This window comes from Rhinoraja longicauda, chromosome 15 (genome assembly GCF_053455715.1).
Source record: "Rhinoraja longicauda isolate Sanriku21f chromosome 15, sRhiLon1.1, whole genome shotgun sequence".
In the NCBI taxonomy this organism is placed as follows: Eukaryota; Metazoa; Chordata; class Chondrichthyes; order Rajiformes; family Arhynchobatidae; genus Rhinoraja; species Rhinoraja longicauda.
In genome coordinates, this window is record NC_135967.1 from 40,703,958 (window position 1) to 40,728,338 (window position 24,381).

The following is a 24,381-nucleotide window of genomic DNA, read 5'->3' on the forward strand; positions in this document are numbered from 1 at the left end:
TTCCAGCATGTTATGTTTCTACCACGGTATAAATTCATGAATTGGGGTGAATTAGAATCAGAATAGATCACAAAGAAGATAACCGAGGGAGAGAAGATAGAATGCAAAGAAGAGAGATGATTAGAAATAACATGCAATATTTTTAGAACATCAATGTGTAATTGTAGGGATTGTGTGGTTTTACTGCATCTGGCTAAAGAAATTCCTCTTCATCTTCATTGTAAAGGTGCATCTCTTTTGTTCTGAGGCTGCTGCCTCTGGTCCTAGACTCTCCCACTACAGGAAACTTCCTCTCCACATCCACATCCTAGACTCCCACTACAGGAAACAACCTCTCCACATCTAGGCCATTCATTATTCAGTACGCTTCAATGAGATCCCCCTTGATCTTTCTAAACTCCAGCTTGTAGAGGCCCAGAACCTTCAAATGCTCCTCGCGAGTTAACCCAATCATCCCCGGGATCATTCTCGTAAAGAATGAGAGGAGAAGTGGCATGCATTCTGGAATATACTCCTTCTCCACACCAAGTCTCATGGCTCCAGGCTGTGGGGAACTGAAGCAGATTGGTTTTGCTGACAGGACATGCTGGGATGTGATGTGTAACCCCGATGGGCTCAAGGTTTAACATTATTTCATTTAACTCTTTAAAACAAATGTTGTCAAATTCAATTGTTTTCTGCGTGGCACACTATTAATCTCCCTTCCCATTTATGGAATGACTTAAAGGCTGTCTTGGAGAAGAGAGGCACAAATATTTGCTCTTCCTGATACGTTTTCACCTCCTCCGCAGCCAACAATGGACCATTGTGGGCTCCTTGGCCATCTGTGCTGGCTTTGATCTGCTCTGTGCTTTTTTGTGCCTCTAGTTTCCCTCTCCCCTGACTCTCACTCTGAAGAAGAGTCTCGACCCGAAACGTCACCTGTTCATTTCTCCAGAGATGCTGCCTGACCCGTTGAGTTACTCCAGCATTATTTTTAGTCTCAGTTAATGAGCCAGATTGGTTAGCTAATCATCAAGAGGACTTTGGATAATTCCAAAACTAACCCGAATCAAAGGTTTGGCTTGATGCCTATTGCTTATCACTGGCTTTAGGTTGGAACGTGTAAACATTTTGGAGTATTGACATTTAAACGTAAGAGGTGAGATCTAGACTTTTAAATGAAGAAACGGTATCCTTGTTAAGGTAGATGTACAATAGCTCAACGTAAGGTGTGCCATTCACCCTGACCTGGTGAAACATTAAGTAATGTAAACATTTACCTGAAACCTAATTCAATTTCAGTTTAAAATTCGGCCTTTTGCTGAACAGGAATTTCTAATGACTGTGTTAAATTTGAGTGATCTGACAGTGGACACTTTCATTTAGAAGCAGTATAGTTGCTGCCTTACAGCGCCAGAGACCTGGGTTCGATCCTGACTACGAGCGCTGTCGGTACGGAGTTTGTTCGTTCTCCCTGTGTTCGCGTGCGTTTTCTCCAGGTGCTCCGGTTTCCTCCCATACCCCAAAGACGTGCAGGTTTGTAGGTTAATTGGCTTCTGTAAATTGGCCCCAGCGTACAGGAGAAAACTGCCATAGTGGTGATCGCAGGCTGGTGCTGTATCTCTAAACTAAACTAACCCAAATTTCTAGAATCTTATTAACCAGCCAATCTGCGTAAAAAACAAAATGAGTTCATAATTGGTATGGAATTAAATCTGAGTTTTCCTGAAAACTGCCAGCATTTCCTGCATAGGTATTAGGAAGGGTGGCATGGTGGCACAGCGGTAGAGTTGAAGCCTTACAGCACCAAAGACCTCGGTTGGATCCTGACCACGGGTGCTGTCTGTACGGGAGTTTGTACGTTCTCCCCGTGACCTGCGTGGGCTTACTCTGGGATCCCCGGTTTCCTCCCACGCTCCAAAGACGTACAGGTTTGTAGGTTAATTGGCTTGGTGTAAATGTAAATTGTCCCTAGTGTGCGTAGGGTAGTGTTAGTGTGCGGGGATCGCTGGTCGGTGCGGACTCGGGTGATCCGAAGGGCCTATTTCAGCGCTGGATCTAAAACACATTGAGCATTCTTATGTAATTGTACCTGACTGCATTACCCAGACCTTCCTAACCGATATTCATCAACAATTTCTAAAGTATATTTTGACAACTCTAATGGCCAGTGGCAAAGTGCCAGCTTCCCGTCAGCTACAGGAGGACATTTACATGATGCACCACCATCGACTCCAACCTACAATGTGCAGATCAATGCAAAAAATCATTGGTGCATTTTTTAACTAAACCCAGACATTGCATAGAATTTTATTGAGGTTGTTGGCCTTCACCTTATAAAAGAGTAAGTAAAATTTCATTTATTCTCTTACGTGGAATCAAGGGATATGGGGAGAAGGCAGGAACGGGTTACTGATTGTGGATGATCAGCCATGATCACAATGAATGGTGGTGCTGAATCGCAGGGCCGAATGGCTTCCTCCTGCACCTATTTTCTATGTTTCTATGTAAGTTCATATGGTATGCACAATTATGTGAACAAGATTACAGCTGGGGAAAGTAACATTTCTTTATTTTAAATGCTCAGTGTCGGAGTGAATCTGAGTTTGGTTAAATGGCTAAAACAAACCTGTCCTCCAAAAACGTACAGGTTAATAGGCTAATTGGCTTGGTAAAATTGTAAATTGTCCCAAGTGTATGTAGGATAGTGTTCGTGCGCGGGGATCTCTGGTCAGCGCGGACTCGGTGGGCAGAAGGGCCTGTTTCCGCGCTGTATCACTAAACTAAACTGGACTAAACTGGAGTCTGAAGTAGGGTCTCGACCCGAAACGTCACCCATTCCTTCTCTCCAGAGATGCAGCCTGTCCCGCTGAGTTACTCCAGTATTTTGTGTCTATCTACGATTGAAACGAGCATCTGCAGTTCTTTCCTAAACTAAACTGAATATCTCCGTTGTCTCAGAAACATGTATCAGTCTCAATATCAGAACTGCACCTTGTTAAGTTTGTGTGGTATTTATTCATAGCCAGATTAGGACCTGTTTGATCCTGTATGCCAATACATAGAAATCGATGAGGCTGCTAATATTCAATTTACCCCCTTCATGCACAATTTTGTAAGGATTACTAAAAACTCAGATGGTTTTCTGCTTGTATTATGATTAAATACGCACACATTTCTGTTCCATAAAATAGGGCCAGCATACAATTGGTTTATTGCCTTGCAAGTTGCTGCACGTTCTCACGGCAAAGAGCGGCACGGTGGCGTAGCGGTAGAGTTGCTGCCTTACAGCGAATGCAGCGGCGGAGACTCAGGTTCGATCCTGACTACGGGCGCCGTCTGTACGGAGTTTGTACGTTCTCCCCGTGACCTGCGTGGGTTTTCTCCGAAATCTTCGGTTTCCTCCCACACTCCAAAGACGTACAGGTATGTAGGTTAATTGGCTGGGCAAATGTAAAAATTGTCCCTAGGGTGTGTAGGATAGTGTTAATGTGCGGGGATCATTGGACGGCGCGGACCCGGTGGGCCGAAGGGCCTGTTTCCGCGCTGTATCTCTAAATCTAAATCTAAATCAATCATGCTCTTAAAAGGGAAATACATCTTCTTTCAGTAGGCAAAGGTCTTAAAGTGGATGGACTCACACACATGGAACAAGACGGCAGTGGAACAGGCCCCTTCGCCCCCCAATGTCCATGCGGAACATGATGCCAAGATAAAGTAAACGCATCTGCCTACACGTGATCCACATCCCTCCATTCCCTGCATATCCACGTGCCTGTTTAAAAGCCTCCATCATTAATGGCTTCATGCCACTACCATTTCCTCCCACATCCCTAAAGACGCGCAGATTTGTCGGTAAATTGGCTTTTGTAAATTTCCCCTGGTGCGTTGTATGCGAAAGTGGGATAACATTGAACTAGCTCAAGAGAGAGCTGGATAGAGCTCTTAAGGATAGCGGAGTGAGGGGGTATGGGGAGAAGGCAGGAATGGGGTACTGATTGAGAGTGATCAGCCATGATCGCATTGAATGGCGGTGCTGGCTCGAAGGGCTGAATGGCCTACTCCTGCACCTATTGTCTATTGTCTATTGTCTATTGTCTATAGTGCACAGGTGATTGATGGTCGACGTGGACTCGGTGGGCCGAAGGGCCTACTTCCACACTACCTTTAAAACCATAACGAAATAATTTAATGGTTCACTGCTTTTTTTATTATCACGTGTACCAAAGGTACAGTGAATTGTATATTTTTTCAATTAGATGAGTGTTATTATTGGTATACTTAAAAACAATCCCTGACTAAGTACCCCATGCATGGAAATGGCCCACTGAGTCCACATGCAATAGTGGCCAGATGTTTGCGCTATTTTGCACAGTCCAGGCTGCTGTTGGCCATAAAAGCCCATTGCAGCCATCACCCCATTCGGATCTCCAGTGAGCCGTCCTTTTCTCCTCTCTGGGCCTTCAGCTTTGAAACTTGCACAATTGTACCTCAAGCAGAATGCAAGACTTTCAAGGAACTGAAGACAAATATAGAAAATATAAAGAATAAAAGGCAAAGGCATGAGCTGAGATGTACCTGTACATTAAATATATTCATGTTCATAAGTATTAGGAGCAGATTTAGTCCATTCGGCCCTTCAAGTTTACTCCGCCGTTCAATCATGGCTGATCTATCTTTCCCTCCTAACCTCATTTTCCTGCCTCGATCCAGGCCTTTCACGATTCATATGGGGTAACAGGTAAACTCATAACCACACAAGAGTGCGCGCTATTGATTGTTTAAACAGTTGGAGAGATACACTATTATAGAACGATGTAGCATTTGGCCAAGCCTCCCACAATAGTTGTTGGATGTGAAGCTACGAGTCCTTTGGGAGCTCTGAACTCGACTTGGTGAGGAGAGTGAAGTGAAGCAGAATAAAAATCGTTGCTGGCCACTGTCCAAGCGAGAGGAGACTGGGTTCTGGCACATGAGCTGCTGAGTGTGTTTTAAAAGCTTGGTCACATACCAAAGATGACGAGGGTATTGGTGTGCATGAGTGTTTTTCTGCCGTATTAATAATTCAACACGTGGCTCCTGTGCACGCAGGGGAATGCTAATCTTTGATTCTTAGCTCAACAGAATCTTTACAACTTTCGAGGAAGTTAACCGTTTTGATAAGGCAGGGCGACAAAGCTATATATGACTTATCTTCAAGAACCCTTCAGTGAAGCTGCATTTAACATGATCAGTGCAGGAGAAAAAGGACAGCATTTGTCAAACAATTCCTCACAAAGGAGCCACTGTGCCATGTCCCCAGATAAATCCTGTCAATTTCTGTGTGTTATGTAACGATATTTTGTATTACAACTCTGCATTATGGATCCCAGATGTCATTAAGAGTACTAGTTTCTGAGCAAATGTGTCGGAAGGAAGTGCAGATGCTGGATTAAATGGCACATAGAAACATAGAAACATAGAAAATAGGTGCAGGAGGAGGCCATTTGGCCCTTCGAGCCAACACCGCCATTCATTGTGATCATAGACAATAGACAATAGAAATTAGGTGCAGGAGGAGGCCATTCGGCCCTTCGAGTCAGCACCACCATTCAATGTGATCATGGCTGATCATTCTCAATCAGTACCCCGTTCCTGCCTTCTCCTCACTCCGCTATCCTTAAGAGCTCTATCTAGCTCTCTCTTGAATGCATTCAGAGAATTGGCCTCCACTGCCTTCTGAGGCAGAGAATTCCACATATTCACAACTCTCTGACTGAAAATGTTTTTCCTCATCTCAGTTCTAAATGGCCTACCCCTTATTCTTAAACTGTGGCCCCTTGTTCTGGACTCCCCCAACATTGGGAACATGTTTCCTGCCTCTAACATGTCCAACCCCTTAATAATCCTATACGTTTCGATAAGATCCCCTCTCATCCTTCTAAATTCCAGTGTATACAAGCCTAGTCGCTCCAGTCTTTCAACATATGACAGTCCCGCCATTCCGGGAATTAACCTAGTAAACCTACGCTGCACGCCCTCAATAGCAAGAATCATCATGGCTGATCATCCACAAAAAGCTGGAGTAACTCAGACACAATCTCTGGAGAGAATGAATGGGTGACGTTTCAAGTCGAGACCCTTCTTCAGTCGGAAGAAGGGTCTCGACCTGAAACGTCACCCATTCCTTCTCTCCAGAGAAGCTGCCTGTCCCGTTGAGTTACTCCAGCTTTTCGTGTCTATCTTTTGTTTCTGAGTAATACTGCCATTGGCTTCAGTTATGCATGCTGAATAGATGTTAATTATGAATTGCGGATTAATTATGCAAACGTTTTCATCTTCGGTTCTTTCTCATTCCTTATTATTCTGCTTCTTTAATTCAATTTCCATTTGTTTTGGTTTATTTTACCATTTCCTGATTTTTCCATATGCTTTTGTGCCTCTCTGTCTGTGACACTGCATAATCTGCTGTTGGATGAGTCAAAACAAACCTGCTTACCTCAGTTCCTTACACCAGCCCTCGTACTGTTAACAAGCGGGTCAGGAGAAGGGTCTCGACCCGAAGTCTCACCCACTCCTGTTCTCCAAAGATGCTGTCTGACCCGCTGAGTGACTCCAGCTTTTTGTGTCTACCTTCGGTTTAAACCAGCATCTGCAGTTCCCTGTTACACATCACTGGAGGACATGGATAGTCTATGTTTTGGGCTGGGACCTTTCTCACTCCAAAGTTGCTGTCTGACCCACTGAGTTACTCCAGCACTTTGTGTTTTACCTAAGATTCTAGCATCTGCAGATCCTTGTGCCTGTTCTTCTTGGTAACCGCTGAATTGAAATTGGCAGTCACAGTAAACCTGGAATCTTTTTTTATGACAGAAAATGATGAATTTTGTGATTGTATTTCTACAAAACAAGGCGCCAGTAATGGGGTATTATCGGGTATCATAAAATATGGAAATCTTATACTCTGGCTAAACTATATAAATTGTGGAGTTGTTGTATATATTTTTGTTAAAGTGCCAGAAGTTTAAAGGAGACCTGATGGAATGTAAAGTTATGAAAGGCATAGATAAGGGAGACAGTCAGAACATTTCTTGCAGGGTGGAAATGTCTAAGACTAGCGGGCATAGCTTTCACAAGTTCACAAGTTATAGGAAAGAATTAGTCCATTCGTCCAATCGAGCCTACTCCTAATCCCTCCTAATCCCATTTTCCTGCTTTCTCCCCATAACCTTTGACACAATACAACACAATATATCTTTATTGTCATTGTACAGGGGTACAACGAGATTGGGAATGCGACTTCCATTTGATGCAATAAATTAATTAGCTAATCAACAGAAATTTAGACAACCCAGAGAAACAAAATTAGAAACAGTTAAAACAGTATAAAGTGCAATAAGGTCTGTGCTGGGTCGCTGTGTGACGTGACCATCCGAAGGAGACAGTTCATGGAGGGGGGGGGGGGGGGGGGGGGCACTCAGCAGGACCGGTTCAGAGCAGCTATAGCTCTGGGGATGAAACTGTTCCTAAGTCCGGAGGTGCAGGCGTAGCAGGCCTTGTAACGTCGGCCAGAAGGTAAAGGTTTGAACAGACTATTGCAGGGGTGTGAGGAGTCTTTATGAATGCTTTATGAATACCCTCTGACTAAAGAAGTTCCTCCTCACCTCCTTTCTAAAAGAGAGCCCTGCGGCGACTCCTGAGAGTTAGGCCACTCCTTGGCCGAACCCTCGGCACTGAGATTGACAGGGTCTGGGGGTGCCCAAAACCACATGGTTTCCCAGCAGGGGTGTTGTGAAGGGGGAGGAGAGTGAACATGTGTGCTGGCAGCTTGTAGTGTTAATAAACCATCCTGACTGGACTAACCTGGCGTCTAGCCTTATTTCGGGCTGAACCGATCGCTCCCACTACAGCCAGTAGACAATAGACAATAGGTGCAGGAGTAGGCCATTCGGCCCTTCGAGCCAGCACCGCCATTCAATGTGATCATGGCTGATCATTCTCAATCAGTACCCCGTTCCTGCCTTCTCCCCATACCCCCTGACTCCGCTATCCTTAAGAGCTCTATCTAGCTCTCTCTTGAATGTATTCAGAGAATTGGCCTCCACTGCCCTCTGAGGCAGAGAATTCCACAGATTCACAACTCTCTGACTGAAAAAGTTTTTCCTCCTCTCTGTTCTAAATGGCCTACCCCTTATTCTTAAACTGTGGCCCCTGGTTCTGGACTCCCCCAACATTGGGAACATGTTTCCTGCCTCTTTCGTTCTGAGGCGATGAACTCTGGTCGCGGACTCTCCCGCCACTGGAAACATCCTTTCCACATCCACTCCATCTATGCCTTTAAGGTGACAGGGACAAAGTTTAAAGGAGACATTTTAGTTTTAGTTTAGTTTTAGAGATACAGCGTGGAAATGGGCCCTTCAGCCCAACAGGTTCGTGGCGACCAGCGATCACCTGTACATTGGTTCTACCCTACACACGAGAGACAACTTACCGAAGGAAACCGACGCGATCACAAGAAGAACGTGCAAACTGCGCACAGACACATCCAAGGTCGGGATTGAACTCAGGTTCCTGGCACTGTGGTACAGCATCACTACCGCTGTGCCACCGTGCCACCTGAGTGTACTAATACTACTGAAAATAGACACAAAACGATGGATGAACTCAACAGGTCAGGCAGCATCTCCGGAGAAAAATAGGTGAAGTTTTCTGTGCTTTCATCAACCCAGTTATTTATTTTGTTTGTGCAGTCCACAGAAATACATTAACTAGACAAGTACGTTGCCAAAATAGACCTTCAGAATGTATCCTTTCATCCTATAAAGGAAGAGCTGGATAGAGCTCTTAAGGATTACGGAGTCAGGGGGTATGGGGAGAAGGCAGGAACGGGGTACTGATTGAGAATGATCAGCCATGATCACATTGAATGGTGGTGCTGGCTCGAAGGGCCGAATGGCCTCCTCCTGCACCTATTGTCTATTGTCTATTATTGAAGAGAGACTCTGGTCAGGCCCATTTCACTGGAGCGGGGCATTTGAACTTTGATTTCTCTCTTCAGCTGGTATTTGGAAGTTTGACGTGTCTGAGAAAGATAATGAACTTGTTCTGAAAAGATAATGAACTTGTTAAATTAACTTGTCCCGCCCCCCTGACATCAGTCTGAAAGAAGGGGCCAATTAACCTGCCGGCAAGTGCTTAGGACGTGGGAGGAAACTAGAGCACTTGGAAACTCTCACAGTTACTGGGAAAATGTGGAAACTCCACAGGGATGGAATCAAAACAGAATCAGATCTAGGTCACAGCAGCAGCAGCAGCAGCAGCAGCAGCGGCAGCCATGGTAGAGCTACCATGCTGCTTACTAGACTGAGAGGCTCCACAGTCAGCTCCAATCTCTTTATAAAGAGATCGGAAAATACTGTAGGTCATGGAGTCATACAGCATGAAAACAGCCCCTTAGGCCCACCCTGCCCACGCCGCCCCATCTATACCTGTCCCACCTGCCTGCGTTTGGCCCAAATCCCTCAAAACCTGTCCTATTCACGTACCTGTCTAAATGCTTTTTAAATGTTGTGATAATACCTGCCTCAACTACCTCCTCTGGCAGCTCCGGCCACCCTATGCATAAAAAAGTTGCCCCTCAGGTTCCTATTAAATCTTTCCCCTCGCCCTCCATTTTAAACCTATGCCCTCTGTTTTTTGTTTTTTTTCTTACTTTGGGTAAAAGACTGTGTGAATTGACACAATCTATTCCTCTCATGGTTTTATACACCTCACCCCTCATCCTCCTGTGCTCCAAACATGGGAGGAATAGATCGGGTGGATGCACAGAGTCTCTTGCCCAGAGTGGATGAACCGAGGACCAGAGGACATAGGTTTAAGGTGAGGGGGAAAAGATTGAATAGGAAAAAGGGTGGTGGGTGTTTGGGACAAGCTGTCAGAAGAGGTAGTTGAGGCATGGACTGTCCCAGCATTTAAGAACCAGACTGGTTCATGGATAGGACAAATTTTCAGGGAGCTGTGCTTTTCCCCTTCTGATTGCCATGATTGAGTCTGGCACCACACGTGTGGCACGGTGGCGCAGCAGTAAAGTTGCTGCCTCTGTGCAGCGCCAGAGACCCGGGTTCGATCCTGACTACGGGTGCCTGTCTATACGGAGTTTGTACGTTCTCCCCGTGACCACGTGGGTTTTCCCTGTGATCTTCAGTTTCCTCCCACACACCAAAAACGTACAGGTTTGTAGGTTAATTGGCTTGGTAGAAGTGTAAATTGTCCCTAGTGTGTGTAGGATAGTGTTAATGTGCGGGGATCGCTGGGCGGCGCGGACTTGGTGGGCCGAAAAGGCCTGTTTCCGCGCTGTATCTGAAATATGAAAATAAATAATAATAAACGAAATGTTTTTTTGCCACCAAACTTCAGGCAGCAAAGAAAACAATTGAAATATATATTTTTATTTATTAAGTGTTCTTCCCCTTCATCACAGTATTCCCAATCAATTCAAGAGACCTTCATGAGATCGGGCCACTTTCCATTCCCAACACTTGTTAGGGGAAACCAAAAGCGTGGAGTGTGCAAAAATACTTATCAAAGCAGGTATAGCATTGGGAGCAACTGCAAACTTGACAAGAAACATCAGGATTAAAGTCCTATGTTATATAACGAGGGCTCTGGCAACTATTTTTACCCTGCTTGCCGAGATATTTTGGCCTGAAACAGCTTATTAAATCGATAAAACCTGCGTATATAATGGTGTCCTCAAGGTCTCATTAGCTTGACATCAAATTGCGAGTGAACTTTCCGATTAGCTTTGTGTTTTCTCACAATACCCAAGAGGTTTGTTTCCAACTGGTGAATGCTCTCCCTTGCTTGATGGAAGGTGATGTGCTTAATCATCCAGAACTAAAGCAGCAGTCGCAAAGAAAATGTAGTGTTATGATTTTTAATGATAATGAGGGGGAGACAAAGCTGAGCTGAGCATTTCATCTGGTCCTAAGGCAACTTGGACACTGCAACATTTCCGCTGCCCGGCAGTGAACATTATGCATTTATTTTAATATTGCCTTATCGTGAAACAAAAGGTCAGAAAATGTAATCATTGAATTTCAATTGAATAGTTAACTTGAAAACCATGTTAATTGGCACCACTTGCTAATGATATTGCTGTTGCCAATGGACATGAAACCATGTTGTTATGTAAAATTATTTGCCCTGATTCTTTTTCGTTCTGTTTCAGCCGAAAGTGAACTGGAGGTACATTTAATGTTGACCTTAGATTCTGACCCTGGGTTTGGGAAGATTTGGAGTTGTGTCTATCATTTTTGGATTAAAAGAAGGATGTGTCCCAAACTGAAACGTCCTCTCTTTATTAGTTCCCTCCACAGATGTTGATTGACCCCTAGAGTTACTCCAGCACTTCGTGTTTTACTCAAGTAACCTAAGTGGATGTTCTTTCTTTTCAATTTTATCTAAAAAAATGACATTGTAAGCATTCCAACTGATCCTTTTATAAGGAGAGGTAAACTTTTGCCAAAAGCTTTATATATAGTGTAGTTTAGAGATAGAGGGCAGTAAAAGGCCCTTCAGCCCACCGACTCCGCACCGACCAGCAATCCCCATGCGCTAGCACTGCCCGACACACCAGGGACCATTGACATTTCTACCAAGCCAATTAATCTACAAACCTGTGCGTCTTTGGAGTGTGCGAAGAAATAGGAGATCCCGGAGAAATCCCAAGCAGGACAAATGGAGAACATACAAACTCCGTACAGACAAGCGCTCGTAGTCAGAATCGAACCCGGGTCTCTGGCACTGGAAGGCAACAACTATGCAGCCGTGCCACCCGATGATGTTATGTCAAATTATTTGCCTTGAAATGTTTACATTCTGTTTTATCCTGGAAGGAATGGGAGGTCACACTTGATGATGACCTTAGAGTCCGACCCTGCAGGATTGGGATGATTTGGAGTTGTGTCTTCATATAGAGGCTTGTTGTGGCATTATTCCAATAATGGGATGCCGCAATGCTCGGTGCTGGGACCGCAGCTACTTACAATATACATCAATGATTTAGATGAAGGAACTAAAAGTAACATTAGCATATTTACGGGTGACACAAAGCTGGGTGGCAGTGTGAACTGTGAAGGGGATGCTATGAGGATGCAGGGTGACTTGGACAGTTTGGGTAAGTGGGCAGATGCATGGTAGATGGGCAGATGCAGTATAATGTGGATAAATGTCAGGTTATCCACTTTGTGGCAAGAACAGGAAGGCAGATCATTATCTGGCGGGACTGTCATATGATGAAAGAATGGAGCGACTGGGCTTGTATTCACTGGAATTTAGAAGGATGAGAGGGGATCTTATAGAAACATATAAAATTATTAAGGGATTGGACATACTAGATGCAGGAAACATGTTCCCGATGTTGGGAGAGTCCAGAACCAGGGGCCACAGTTTAAGAAAAAAGAGTAGGCCATTTAGAACTGTGATGAGGAAAATCTTTTTCACACAGAGAGTTGTGAATTTGTGGAATTCTCTGCCACAGAAGGCAGTGGAGGCTGATTGACTGGATGCATTCAAAAGAGAGCTGGATAGAGCTCTTAGGGCTAGTGGAATCAAGAGATTTGGGGAAAAGGCAGGAACGGGGTACTGATTGTTAATGATCTGCCATGATCACATTGAATGGCGGTGCTGGCTCGAAGGGCCGAATGGCCTACTTTTGCACCTATTATCTATATATCTATGTATCTATGAAAGGTTTGGATAGAGTGGGTGTGGAGAGGATGTTTCCACTAGTGGGAGAGTCTAGGACTAGAGGTTATAGCCTCAGAATTAAAGGACGTTCCTTGAGGAAGGAGATGAGGAACAATTTCTTTAGTCAGTGGGTGATGAATCTGTGAGATTATTTGCCACAGAAGTCTGTGGAGGCCGTCAATGGATATTTTTAAGGCAATGATAAATAGATACCTGATTAGTACGGGTGTCAGGGATTATGGGGAGAAGGCAGGTAAATGGGCTTAGGAGGGAGAGCTATGTCAGGCATGATTGAATGGGGGAGCAGATTTGATGGCCTAATTCTGCTCCTATCATCTATGATATCGATCATTTATGGGTTAATTTATGAATCCCAACCCAAAATGTTGTCTGGTCATTTGTTCCCTCCACAGATATTGCCTGACCCCTTGAGTTACTCCAGCACTTTCACTTAGCTTTAAAACATTCTTGAGGTAATGTTGCACCAATTGAATTTGATTATAATTCTCCTGGAGTATTTGATCAGTGAACTTAGTCATTGGTCTGCAAAATGACATCATGTCTTCCTTTGTCGAAAAAAGATCTACCTAGAAATTAGAACTTAATATCACCCAGTGGATGCAAGGAACTGCAGATGCCGATGTACAAAATAAAGACACAAGATGCCAGAGTAACTCAGTGCATCAGGCAGCATCTCTAGAGAACTTGGATGGGCAATGTCACAAAGTGCTGAAGGTCAGGTGGCATTTCTGGTCTCCAGCGATACTGCCTGACCCGCAGAGTGACTCTAGCACTGCAAGATGCCACCTACCCACGTTCTCCAGAGATGCTGCCTGACCCACTAAGTTACTCCAGCACTTTGTGTGTGTTTTTTAATACCACCCAGTATACTCCAGCAATCTACTGGTGTCAAAGTCCTGTTTCTTTTTCAAGACTGTATGTTACGGTCATTGACGCTGCAAGGCACTTCCTGAGATTAAATCTATACTTTTTATCTATTGCATCTTTGGGTTAAGATTCACAGGAACAAAAGAGAGAAGAGAAGGGCATAGCAAATCCATACTTTTGAATGTTTCTGCACAAGATTCTGCTAAAATTAAAAAGATAGACATAATGTCAGGCTATGAATTCCGTAAAAAAAAAAAAGAAACAAGCTACAATAGTTTTCTACTAATTTAGTTTTCAATATATATTAATGGGAAAAGAGTAAAACTGATCAAAATTGCTTTAAAAATATCATAGATACGTGGATAAACATTGGAAGTCCTCAATGCAAATTCATGACCAATGAAACAATGAAAATTAAACTGGAAAAGCAGGGTGCCCCAGTTTTGTTGCAGGTGAGATATTTGCCTTTCTTTGCAGATCTCATAGAGCAGTATAAAATCAAAAGAGGAATAGATCGGTTAGATGCACAGAGTCTCTTGGCCAGAGTAGGCAAATCGAGGACCAGAGGGCATAGGTTTAAGGTGCAGGAGAAAAGATTTAATAGGAACCTGAGGGGTAACTTTTTCACACAAAGAGTGGTGGGTGTATGGAACGGGCTGCCAGAGGAGGTAGTTGAGCCAGGAACTATCCCAACGTTTAAGAAACAATTAGACAGGTACATGGATAGGACAGGTTTGGAGGGATATGGACCAAACACAGGCAGTGGGACTAGTGTAGCCAGGACATGTTGGCCGGTGTGGGCAAATTGGGCTGAAGGCAGTGTTTCCAAGCTGTATGACACTGTGACTCTATGAATCTCTGTCAATAAGCCATCATTTATTTTCTGAAGAATGGTCTCGACCCAAAGCATAACCCATTCCTTCTCTCCAGAGATGCTGCCTGTCCCGCTGAGTTACTCCAGCATTTTGTGTCTACCATTTATTTTCTAAATATTTTTTGATCTTATATTTCATTAAATTCTCTGTTTTGCTAAGTTCAGTATTATTCTCCTTGATCAATCATTAAAACATGGTGATTAATACAAGTCAATGTATTAACAAGAGACGATTAAGTGCTTGACAAGATTAAGATTAGATTTGGTTCCTGTTTCTTGATCTGATTAGTTTAATTTCAGTGGCAAGTAAATTATTCCAATCAATTCTGAAGTACATTATAAATTGTTTAGTAGAATGTTTAGTAGAACAAGCACATTTTTTGAGGAGTGTCAATAAGGGCGGTGTGTTTGATGTAGTGTACATAGACTTAAGCAAGACACAGAATGCTGGAGTAACTCAGCGAGACAGGCAGCATCTCTGGAGAAAAGGGATGGGTGATGTTTCGGGTCGAGACCTTTCTTCAGACTGAGAGTCAGGGAAGGAGACACTGGAGGTAAGGGAAGTTTACCGGACAAAGCAGAGCCTGCATCCATGACTCAAGAAAGCAAGGCATTTGATAAGGTCCCACCTGGACAGCTAGTTGAAAAGGTTTTATGGGATTCACGAGAGAGTGGCAAAATGGATTTAAAATTGGCTCATCGGTCAGAAATGAAGAGTTCTCTTGAATGGGAATTTTGTGATTTTCAGGTACTTTCACAACATTTAAAAGACATTTGGACAGTTACATAGATAGGAACGGTTTGGAGAGATATGGACTAAACGTGGGTGGATGCGACTAGTGTCATAAGACCATAAGGTCATAAGTGATAAGAGTAGAGTTAGGCTCTTCGGCCCTTCGCGTCTACTCCACCATTCAATCATGGCTGATCTAACCATACTCCTGCCTTCTCTGCATAACCTCTGACACCTGAACTAATCAAGCATCTATCTATCTCTGCCTTGAAAATATCCACTGACTTGGCCTCCACTGCCTTCTGTGGCAAAGAATCCCACAGATTCACCACCCTCTGACTGAAGAAATTCCTCCTCTTATCCTTCACAAAAGAACGTCCTTTAATTCTGATGTAGCCTAGTGTAGATGGGGCACCTTGGTTGGCATGAGCAAGTTGGGCCGAAGGGCCTGTTTCTACCCTGTAATATTCTATGACATTAAGAACATAAGAAATAAGAACAAGGTCTGCCCCTGAATCATTCCCCAGCATTCATCAAGTCTATGGCTAATCATCCACCTCAAACCTTTTTTCAGTGATCCACAAATCCCTTCATTCCCTTAACATCTGGAAATCTACTTGTCAAAGTAGATACCAAGTTAACTAAAGATAGACACAAAATGCTGGAGTAACTCAGCGGGTCAGGCAGGCAGCATCTCTGGAGAAAACCTTCTTTGGACTCTTTCCAACACGAAACATCGCCTATTCCTTTTCTCCAGAGATGCTGCCTGACATGCTGAGTTACCCCAGCATTTGTTGTCTATCTTCGTTGTAAACCAGCGTCTGTATTTCCCTCCTACACACCAAGTAAACTAATCTCCTTTGACTGCATGTAATCCATATCACTCAATTCCTTTCATATCCATGTGCCCATCCAAAAGCCTCACAAATGCCACTGTTGCATTTGTTCCACCACCACCCCTGGCAACGCATTCCAGGCACCACCACCCTCTGTGTAAAAAAAACTTGCCTCGCACATCCCCTTTAAACTTTGCCCCTTAAAGCTAGTGCGTCTTGGGTGGGGGAGGGATGGAGAGAGAGGAAATGCCAGGGTTTTGAGTATAGGAGCAGGGAGGTTCTGCTGCAGTTGTACAGGGCCTTGGTGAGACCGCACCTGGAGTTTTGTGTACAGTTTTGGTCTCCTAATCTGAGGAAAGACATTCTAGCCTTAGAGGGAGTACAGAGAAGGTTCACCAGGTTGATCCCTGGAATGGCAGGACTTTCATATGAAGAAAGACTGGATAGACTAGGCTTATACTCGCTGGAATTTAGAAGACTGAGGGGGGATCTTATTGAAACATAAAAAAATTCTTAAGGGGTTGGAGAGGCTAGATGCGGGAAGATTGTTCCCGATGTTGGGGAAGTCCAGAACCAGGGGTCACAGCTTAAGGATAAGGGGGAAGTCTTTTAGGACCAAGATGAGAAAACATTTCTTCACACAGAGAGCGGTGAGTCTGTGGAATTCTCTGCCACAGAAGGTAGTTGAGGCCAGTTCATTGGCTATATTTAAGAGGGAGTTAAATGTGGCCCTTGTGGCTAAAGGGATCAGGGGGTATGGAGAGAAGGCAGGTACAGGTTACTGAGCTGGATGATCAGCCATGATCATATTGAATGGCGGTGCAGGCTCAAAGGGCCGAATGGCCTACTCCTGCACCTATTTTCTATGTTTCTATGTTTCTACTTGAAGTTAGAGGAATCAATATTCAGACCACTGGGCTGAAAGCTGCCCAAGCGAAATATGATACATCATTCCTCCTTTGCTTTTTTTTTCACTCTGACAATGGAGGAGACCTAGGACAGAAAAGTCAGTGTGGAAATGGGAAGGGGAATTAAAGCATGTAGCAACCAGGAGATCAGGGTAGGTCCAGGCGGACTGAGCGACAATCCTAGCCAGAATATCTGCATGGCTGCAATTCTTTATACAGTTAACATTTCTGGAACAGGCTCCTTGTGCAGAGGATGATTAGATGGGCAAGGAGCAAAGGCAGCTACTCTTCATTTCTATGGATCACCAGCTTGGAAGACAAAAGACCCTTGAGGATTGAGCATGACACTGGAAACCAACTGGCTGGATATTATACAGTAGTGCTGAGTTAATGAGTGGAAGCTGCCAATGCCACAGGAACCACAAGTAACTGTGACTGAAATTTAGGTGGTATTGAAAAAAAGTATGAAAAAAACAGATCAGACCGTCAATAATCTTTATTGACAAAGTGCTGGAGTAACTCAGCAGGTCAGGCAGCATCTCAGGAGAGAAGGAATGGGTGACGTTTCGGGTCGAGACCCTTCTTCAGACTGATGTCAGGGGGGCGGGACAAAGGAAGGATATAGGTGGAGACAGGAAGATAGAGGGAGATCTGGGAAGGGGGAGGGGAAGAGAGGGACAGAGGAACTATCTAAAGTTGGAGAAGTCTATGTTCATACCTACTGGGCTGCAAGCTTCCCAGGCGAAATATGAGGTGCTGTTCCTCCAATTTCCGGTGGGCCTCACTATGGCGCTGGAGGAGGCCCATGACAGAAAGGTCAGACTGGGAATGGGGGGGGGAGTTGAAGTGCTCGGCCACCGGGAGACCAGTTTGGCCAATGCGGACCGAGCGCAGGTGTTGAGCGAAGCGATCGCCGAGCCTGCGCTTGGTTTCGCCAATGTAAATAAGTTGACATCTGGAGCAGCAGATGCAATAGATGAGGTTGCTCTGATGGTAAGGAATGATATTCATTCCCTTGCAAGGGGTGACATAGAATCAGGAGATGTTGAATCAGTATGGATAGAAATGAGAAATTGTAAGGGTAAAAAGACCCTAATGGGAGTTATCTATAGGCCCCCAAACAGTAGCCTCGACATAGGGTGCAAGTTGAATCAGGAGATAAAATTGGCGTGTCAAAAATGTAATGCCACGGTGGTTATGGGAGATTTCAACATGCAGATAGACTGGGAAAATCAGGTTGGAAATGGACCCCAGGAAAGAGAGTTTGTAGAGTGCCTTCGAGATGGATTCTTAGAACAGCTTGTACTGGAGCCTACCAGGGAGAAGGCAATTCTGGATTTAGTGTTGTGTAATGATCCTGATCTGATAAGGGGACTAGAGGTAAAAGAGCCATTAGGAGGCAGTGATCACAACATGATAAGTTTTACTCTGCAAATGGAAAGGCAGAAGGGAAAATCGGAAGTGTCGGTATTACAGTATAGCAAAGGGGATTGCAGAGGCATGAGGCAGGAGCTGGCCAAAATTGATTGGAAGGAGGCCCTAGCAGGGAAGACGGTAGAACAGCAATGGCAGGTATTCCTGGGAATAATGCAGAGGTTGCAGGATCAATTTATTCCAAAGAATTGGAAAGACTCTAAGGGGAGTAAGAGACACCTGTGGCTGACGAGGGAAGTCAGGGACAGCATAAAAATTAAGGAGAGGAAGTATAACATAGCAAAGAAGAGTGGGAAGACAGAGGATTGGGACCCTTTTAAAGAGCAACAAAAGTTAACTAAAAAGGCAATACGGGGAGAAAAGATGAGGTACGAGGGTAAACTAGCCAATAATATTAAGGAGGATAGCAAAAGTTTTTTTAGGTACGTGAAGAGGAAAAAAATAGTCAAGGCAAATGTGGGTCCCTTGAAGACAGAAGCAGGGGAATTTATTATGGGGAACAAAGAAATGGCAGACGAGTTAAACCGTTACTTTGGATCTGTCTTCACTGAGGAAGATACACACAATCTCCCAAATGTTCTAGGGGCCGGAGAACCTAGGGTGATGGAGGAACTGAAGGAAATCCACATTAGGCAGGAAATGGTTTTGGGTAGACTGATGGGACTGAAGGCTGATAAATCCCCAGGGCCTGATGGTCTGCATCCCAGAGTACTTAAGGAGGTGGCTCTAGAAATAGTGGAAGCATTGGAGATCATTTTTCAATGTTCTATAGATTCAGGATCAGTTCCTGTGGATTGGAGGATAGCAAATGTTATCCCACTTTTTAAGAAAGGAGGGAGAGAGAAAACGGGTAATTATAGACCAGTTAGTCTGACATCAGTGGTGGGGAAGATGCTGGAGTCAATTATAAAAGACGAAATTGCTGAGCATTTGGATAGCAGTAACGGGATCATTCCGAGTCAGCATGGATTTACGAAGGGGAAATCATGCTTGACAAATCTACTGGAATTTTTTGAGGGTGTAACTAGGAAAATTGACAAGGGAGAGTCAGTGGATGTGGTGTACCTCGACTTTCAGAAAGCCTTCGACAAGGTCCCACATAGGAGATTAGTGGGCAAAATTAGGGCACATGGTATTGGGGGTAGGGTACTGACATGGATAGAAAATTGGTTGACAGACAGAAAGCAAAGAGTGGGGATAAATGGGTCCCTTTCGGAATGGCAGGCAGTGACCAGTGGGGTACCGCAAGGTTCGGTGCTGGGACCCCAGCTATTTACGATACACATTAAAGACTTAGACGAAGGGATTAAAAGTACCATTAGCAAATTTGCAGATGATACTAAGTTGGGGGGTAGTGTGAATTGTGAGGAAGATGCAATAAGGCTGCAGGGTGACTTGGACAGGTTGTGTGAGTGGGCGGATACATGGCAGATGCAGTTTAATGTAGATAAGTGTGAGGTTATTCACTTTGGAAGCAAGAATAGAAAGGCAGATTATTATCTGAATGGTGTCAAGTTAGGAGGAGGGGGAGTTCAACGAGATCTGGGTGTCCTAGTGCATCAGTCAATGAAAGGAAGCATGCAGGTACAGCAGGCAGTGAAGAAAGCCAATGGAATGTTGGCCTTCGTAACAAGAGGAGTTGAGTATAGGAGCAAAGAGGTCCTTCTACAGTTGTACCGGGCCCTGGTGAGACCGCACCTGGAGTACTGTGTGCAGTTTTGGTCTCCAAATTTGAGGAAGGATATTCTTGCTATGGAGGGCGTGCAGCGTAGGTTCACTAGGTTAATTCCCGGAATGGCGGGACTGTCGAATGTTGAAAGGCTGGAGCGATTGGGCTTGTATACACTGGAATTTAGAAGGATGAGGGGGGATCTTATTGAAACATATAAGATAATTAGGGGATTGGACACATTATAGGCAGATAACATGTTCCCAATGTTGGGGGAGTCCAGAACAAGGGGCCACAGTTTAAGAATAAGGGGTAGGCCATTTAGAACGGAGATGAGGAAGAACTTTTTCAGTCAGAGGGTGGTGAAGGTGTGGAATTCTCTGCCTCAGAAGGCAGTGGAGGCCAGTTCGTTGGATGCTTTCAAGAGAGAGCTGGATAGAGCTCTTAAGGATAGCGGAGTTAGGGGGTATGGGGAGAAGGCAGGAACGGGGTACTGATTGAGAGTGATCAGCCATGATCGCATTGAATGGCGGTGCTGGCTCGAAGGGCTGAATGGCCTACTCCTGCACCTATTGTCTATTGTCTGTTGTCTATTGTTGGAGGATTTAAGTTTAACTTTATTATTGTCACGTGTACCGAGGTGCAGTGAAAAGCTTTGTTTTGCATGCGATCCAGTCAGATCAAATAATATCTGAAGAAGGGTCTCGACCCGAAACGATACCTACTCCTTTTCTCCAGAGATACTGTCTGACCCGCTGAGTTACTCCAGCTTTTTGTGTCTATCTTCCGTTTAAACCAGCACTGCCATTCCTTCCGACAAATAATATTAATAATTAAATAATAATAACAAATATTTATACTTATTTCATATATTATATAATATATAAATTATTATTATTATTTTGAATAAAATAATAATAACATCAATACAATTAAGCCAAACTCAAGTATAATAGTTAGAGCAAAGGGGAAGATACAGAGTGCAGAATATAGTTCTCAGCATTGTAGCGCACCAGTTCCACAGACAAAGTCCAATGTTTGCAATGGGGTTGAGCTGAATCAGACCCTAGCTCAACAAAGGACTGTTCAGAAGCCTGATAACAGAGGGGGGGAAGCTGTTCCTGAGTCTGGTGTGCACTCTTACAAGCTTCTGTGCCTTCTGCCTGACAGGAGTGGGGAGGACAAGGAATGACCAGGGTGGGACAAGTCTTTGATGGTGTTGGCTGCTTTTCCGAGGCCTGACCCAAATCTCTGGGCATTTGGTCAAGACTGCAGTAAAACATTCACAAAGAGCAGTCAGGGTACTCGCTTGAAGCAATTTCTCATCTCGTGAATTGTTGGTCTTTGATCAACAACAACAATGTTCATTTGCACGTGTACCGTGCGAGGAACACTGAAAAGCTTTTGTTGCGTGTGATCCAGTCAGCGGACATGAATACAATCATTCAATTTACAGTGTATAGATACATGATAAGGGAATAACATTTAGTGCGAGGTAAAGCCAGCAAAGTCCAATCAAGGATAATCCGAGGGTCACCAAAAAGGTAGATATTAGTTCAGCACTGCTCATCTGGTTGTGGTAGGAATTCAGTTGCCTGATAACATCTGGGAAGACACTGTCCCTGAATCTGGTGGTGTGCGTTTTCACACATTTATTCCTTTTGCCTGATGGGAGAGGGGTGAAGCAGGAGTGGCCATGGTGCGATAAGAAATAGATCAGAAATTTAAAGAAGAGGGCACCAGGCAGCTTATCCATAGAGCAAGGTTTTAAGGAGTCAGGAGCTGATAAGTCAAATATAATGCTGAACACTAGCCGTTGTGATATCATGAGAGGTAGAGTCATAGAGGGGAGATACATTTCCTCCTGTGGATGCAACAAGGACTACAAACCATCATGGCTGCCAGCAAAAGACTACAAAACCCATAGTCAGCAGAGCTGCCTGCCCTGCTGACACTGATTGCTGCTGATACTGATTGCTGCTGACACTGATTGCTGCTGACACTGATTGCTGCTGATACTGATTGCTGCTGACACTAATTGCTGCTGACACTGATTGCTGCTGAGACTGATTGCTGCTGACACTGATTGCTGCCCAGCTGAACGAGATGAGCTGATTGCCTCAGTGAGAGAGCTATAAGGGAAGGAAATCAGTGTATTTAAAAGGAGAGACAACGACTGGAGCGGACAGGGAGAGAAGCAGTGTTTGAGTTATATTTTGTAAGAAGGCAGCAAGCTACAGTTTTGATTTAACTACCTGTTTTGGTTTTGTGTACCTGTCTGCAAACAATTAAGTTTACCTGTTTTTGGAAAAGACTAAATATATGGAATTTAAGTTTGAAAACAAGAACTTTTCTGTCTTCATTTCCGGCACCCACACCTCCCAACCTTCAAGAGAAAAGCTCCCGACCTCTCAAGACATCTCACCGTGTAAAGGAACAGTGGGGAAAAAGGTGGATGGAGTTAACCAAACTCCTCATGAAACAACGCTACATACAAAATACTGGAGTAACTCAGCGGGACAGGCAGCATCTCTGGAGAGAAGGAGTGGGTGACGTTTTGGGTCGAGACCCTTCTTCAGTCTTGACCCGAAACGTCACCCATTCCTTCTCTTCCCCAGAGATGCCGCCTGCCCCGCTGAGTTACTCCAGCATTTTGTGTCTATCTTCAGTGTAAACCAGCCTCTGCAGTTCCTTCCTACACATTTCCGCTTCATAAAACAAGTCCTTTTGGATCCTTTGCAACAGCTTCAAGTACAAGAGAGGTTGGTAGGTTTTTACCTTTACATTTTCAATAATGTAACTCTGGGGATATATAGTCCTTTTACAGATGCTGGTTTTTTTTTTACAGTCTTGCTGTTAAATTGGGACTGCACATGAAGGTGAGGACGGAGCTGTAATTAGAATTGCCAGCTTCATGATTTCAGGGACAAGGCAAGTTTATCCCTGACTTGTGAACACAAGCACGATTAAGAAATATTGATCTTCAGTATGAGAATCAAAAGAAGTTAAAAGCAAAATACCGGATGGATATGATTAAGTGGATGGGGATTTTCGAACGGTATATTGTTATGTGCAATGCACAACAGCTTAGTAAACAACTGCTACATAAATGATGCCAGTGTGAGTAACAGAGGAAATGTTTAAAGAAAAGTTTTGAAATTCAAGATTAGCCGTTGCTAAAGTAGCTGCTATCTCACTTCAGTGACCTTTTCACTCGCTAACCTTTAATGCAAAGCTTATATCTTGGAAAAACTATCTACAGGTCGATTACAGCTACTCCATAATGACCACCCAGGAGACCGGTCAGAAGGAGTTGTTATAGACAGGTGATCCCCAGAGCCAGGTGCTTTCAAATCTACAATAACACCACCAAGACTGATGGGCACTATCTCTGAAAAACAGTTGGTTTCCATGTGCGTTTCCTTTTAGAGCTTATTTAACCCTTCCCTGAAACCATTGCATCTTCAGTTTCAATAAACTGTATTTAGTTTTTAGTTTAGAGATACAGCGCAGAAACAGGCCCCTTTGGCCCACCGAGTCCGCGCCGACCAGCGATCCCCGCACACTAACACTATCCTTCACACACTAGGGACAATTTACAATTATGCCAAGCCGATGAATAAACAAACCTGTACTTCTTTGGTGTGTGGGAGGAAACCGGAGCGCCCGGAGATAAAAAAACACGCAGGTCAGATGGAGAACGTCCAAACTCCCTCCAGACAGGACCCATAGTCAGGATCGAACCTGGGTCACTGGCGCTGTAAGGCAGCAACACTACCATTGCACCATCGTGCCTCCCACTTATTCTTCATTCTGCTTCATATTATTCTTCATATAATTTACAATACAAAGACCATATCACAGTACAAAATAATCACAGTACAAAATGCATGGGCAGGAAAGGTTTAGATGGACATGGTCCAAATGCAGGCAGGTGGGACAAGTGTAGATGGGGCATCTTGGTCGACTGGTGCAAGTTGGGCCGAAGTGCCTGTGTCCATGATGTATAACTCCATGACTCTGACTTTAGAATATATACCTATTTTGTAATATTATTAGTAATTTGACACTATAATTTATTCATGCTTTTTAGTAATTATATCACCTTAAAAATGTCAGTGCTGTAATGAAGTAGTGAATGAAAAGTGCTAACCCCTCATCCCGAAAATGTTGACCATCTCCTTGTTTCCCCAGATGCTGTTTTAGTCCAATTAATTCTGAGGGTAGTATCAGGAGGGGGTGTTTTTTTTAGCAATCATTGAAGTTGGGATGGTGGGGGATTTGGGGGGAGGTGTGCACTTTGAAGGTGTCATTTGATCTAGAAATCA

At 44.1% G+C, this 24,381-nt stretch overlaps 1 protein-coding gene across 2 annotated transcripts in view; it reads left to right on the forward strand.

Annotated features, from left to right (window-relative positions):
- The window catches only part of tenm1 (teneurin transmembrane protein 1), a 1,669,493-nt gene that overhangs the window by 800,558 nt on the left and 844,554 nt on the right, over nt 1-24,381 (forward strand). The window lies entirely within an intron of this gene.